Raw genomic sequence first — 3819 nt, forward strand, 5'->3', positions numbered from 1 at the left:
TGTTTGGCACATAACCCCATTCCACCCCTTTACATGCAGCTGAAAATAACAGGCTAGTGACAGAACAGTATAAACCTGCTATTGCTGACTTTATTACCCATTAAATGAGTTACCAATTGTCACTGAATTTATATATTAAGGAAATTATATGTTTGACAGAATACTGACAAAATGCAGTAAAAAGACTGAAGTTTGCCCTTTTCTGCTCAGGAAGACCCTTTACTCCCAAACTTCATAGTATGTCATCCTTCTGGCTCCACAATACACTGTCACTATCACTGTTTCTCTTCCTTCTGATCTTCCTTCTGTTCCCCAGTGCCAGAACTTGCAGAGCCTTTCCCTTTTTATATGCCATTTTGAAGAGTTTCAATGATGCCTGCTGAAGGGAAGATGCTGCCTAACTAATGTTTTTTCCTGTTTCACTGTCCTTAAGAGCAAGAAGTTTCCTCATTTTAAAAATCTCTTCCTTTAGCTTGTTTCACTCATAAGTAGGCAACTGGTCCTCAAATTCTTCCATCTTGGTTCCTGTGTCATGAATAATTTCTTTAGCCAAATTAACTGCTTCAACATACTCCCTTTTTCTCTGGTCTTCCTCAGCATTCTTCTCCGCAATTCTAACCAGATTTTCAATATCATTTTTGCTTAATCCACCAGAAGACTGGATTACAATCCGTTGCTCACATCCTATTCATTTATCTTTGACAGAAATGTGAACATTGGCATCAATGTCAAAAGATACTTCAATCTGAGGCACTCCACAAGGGGCTGGAGGAATTCCAATTGAAGTGAACTCTCCTAGAAGTTTGTTGTCTGTCCATTGCTCATTTCCCTGACACACTTTAATCTCGACTTGAGTTTGTCCATTAGCAGTGGTAAAAAAAAATCACCAGGCTTTTTTGTTGGAATAGTGTTGTTCCTATTAATAATTTTGGTAAAGATACCTCCCAGTGTCTCAATACCCAGGGAGAGGAGAGTGACATCCAGGAGTAGTACATCTGTAACATCATCAGCCAATATAACTCCCTGAATGGCAGCTCCAATAGCTACAGTACTATCAGGATTAACAGTTTTATTTGGGGCTCTGCCAAAAATATCTTGCACAGTCTTCTGAACCTTGGGCATTCCTGTCATGCCACCAACCAGAATCGCTTCTCCTATGTCACTATTGCTGACTTCTGCATCCTGTGTAGCTTTCTGACACAGAGCAATAGTTCTCTTGATTAGATCTGTGATAATGCCATCAAACTGAGCTCGAGTCAGCTTCATATTCAAATGCTTTGTCCAGCAGCGTCCATTGTAAGGATTGCAAGTTGATGAGGAGAGTTCACACTTAGCCTTCTCAGCAGCTTCCTGAGCCCTCTGAAATGCCGTGTTGTCTTTGTCAAATCAACCCCTGTCTTCTTCTTGAACTCCTTGACAATGTGCTGTAACAAAGCTTGATCAAAGTCTTCACCTCTTAAGAGAATAGATTTCACCTCAAACACTCTTTTTTTTTTTGAATTTCCAGGGTAGAAATGTCAAAGGTTCCACCACCTAAATCATACTCAGCAGTGACTTTATCTCAGATTGATCACTTGAAGCACATTTGTCCCAGATATCTGGCCAGCATCCTTAGTGGCTTGTACCTGTGAGCCATTGAAATAAGCAGGGACTGTGATCACAGCATTCTATTTATTTATTTGTTTATTTATTTATTTATTTATTTATTTATTTATTTGCTATATGGCCCAAGTAATTTTCTGCAATCTCTTTCATCTTCATCAACACAAGTACTCCAATCTGACTTGGAGAGTAGAGTTTTCCAAGAGCCTAAATCTAGGCATCACCATTGGAGGCATGGGCAATTTTAAAGAGAACATTCTCAGTATCTTTCTGTACTTCAGGGTCATCGTACCATCATCCAATAAGATGCTTAATAGCATAGAAGATATGGTTTGGGTTGCTGACAGCTTGACATATTCTGGCATACCAACAAGTCGTTCCCCAGCTGCTATAAAGGCAACCATAGAAGGGGTAGTTCTGACACATTCAACATTATTCAGGAATTTTGGTTGTTTGCCCTCCATAATGACCACACAGGAGTTAGTAGTACCCAAATCAATACCAACCACTTTACCCTTAATTGCTTCTGATCTGGTGACTGGAGGATATGGGACTCCAAGATGCTGTGGTACCCACAAGATGCGCAGCCATGGATCTGCTGGTACTTATCATGGTGGTTGGGCAGTAGAGGTACAAGGGTGAGAACCAACACCCCACAGGCCCGGAGCTGCTGGCACAGTAGTGGCTACACTTCTGGAATCCTCCAAACATGTTTACTGAAGTTTTAACTAGTAGTCACAGGCTCAAAATATATTTGTTAATATATTCACTGTTAAGAAAATTCCTCCTGCAGTTGAGTATTTTGGGGGTGGGTAGAGTAATAAATATGGATATATTTGCATTTTTCTACATGAAGTCATCCAGTTTGACCAGAACTATTTCTTTAAAATGCTGCTTTTTCCCCCCAATGTGTATTTTTCACTTCTTTGTCAAAAGTAAAGTCCCCATAGTTGTGTGAATTACATCTGAGACTTCAATTTGATTCCATTGAACAATATGTCTGTTTTTATGCTGATACTATGTTGTTTTTATCATTGTTATGGCTCTCTGTAGAACAACTTGAAATTAGAGATGATGATATCTATAGCAGTTTCTTATTCAGAACTGTTTTAGCTCTCATAGTACTTTTGTATTTCCATAAAAGCTAAAAGTTGTCCTTTCACTTTCTGTTAAGATTTGTGTTGGAATTTTGATAGGGATTGAATTGAATCTTAGATTATTTTGAGTAAGATGTCCATTTTCAGTATATTAATCTTACCAAACCATGAACATGGGGGATGTTTCTATTTTCTTATGTCCTTTTCAATTTCTTTCTTCAATTTCTTAATTTTTTTTAACTATTATACTAGACTTTCACTTGGTTTCTTAATGTTATCTCAAGGTATCTTTGAGACTGTTGTAAAAGGTATTGTTCTATTATTATTTTTTTTAATATTTTGGTATTTGTATATCAGAAAATTACTGATTTATTGGTGTTAGTTTACTACTTTACTGAAACTGCCCACCAGCAGCAGAAGTTTCCTGGTGGAGTCTTTAAGGGTTTTGTGTATGCAATTATATCATCAGCAAGTAAATGTACTCTGACTTCTTTGTTTCCTATCTGTATTCCTTGATTTTCTACAATTGTTTTATTGTTCTGGCTAGGTTATCAAGTACTTACTATATTGAATAGGTGTGGAGAGAATGGACAGGCAGCTTTGTCTTGTTCCTGGAAAAAAAATCAACTCCAAATGGACAGAGAACCTCAGTATAAGATCATATTCCCTAAATATGGTAGAAGACAAAATAAGAAATAGTTTTAAAATTATTAGAAGACTAAAAGCCTTTCTGATAGTGTAGGGACTAATACCAACAATTAAAAATGGGACCTCATAAACTTGAAAAACTTCTTACCTGCAAAAAACAAGATTATTCAGGCAAAGTACTGGGACTCAGCGTGGGCAAATATTTTTACCAATTATACATCTAATAGAGAGTTAATATTTAAAATATATACACAACTAAAATCAAACCAAAAATATACTGCACCTCAAGAAAATACATAAGTCAATTAAAATAGGGTAAAAAAACTAAACAGAGAGTCTTCTAAATATGAAACACAAATATCTGAGAAACACATAGATAAAGGTTCAGCATCTTAGCCATCAAGGAAATATAAAGTAATACTTTAAGATATTATTTTACTATATTTATAATGGTCAATATCAATAAAACAAG

The 3819-nt window shown here is 36.5% G+C and overlaps 1 pseudogene across 1 annotated transcript; it reads right to left on the reverse strand.

Annotated features, from left to right (window-relative positions):
• Positions 1–275: 275 nt before the first annotated feature.
• LOC308415608 (stress-70 protein, mitochondrial-like) lies at positions 276–2214 on the reverse strand (annotated as a pseudogene). The gene is made up of 2 exons: positions 1714–2214; positions 276–1667 (listed from the first exon to the last, which is right to left on the reverse strand). The product of its transcript is annotated as a stress-70 protein, mitochondrial-like (transcript).
• Between the last annotated feature and the right edge of the window lie 1605 nt (positions 2215–3819).

The sequence above is a fragment of the Micromys minutus genome (genome assembly GCF_963924665.1).
Source record: "Micromys minutus genome assembly, chromosome: X".
NCBI lineage: Eukaryota > Metazoa > Chordata > Mammalia > Rodentia > Muridae > Micromys > Micromys minutus.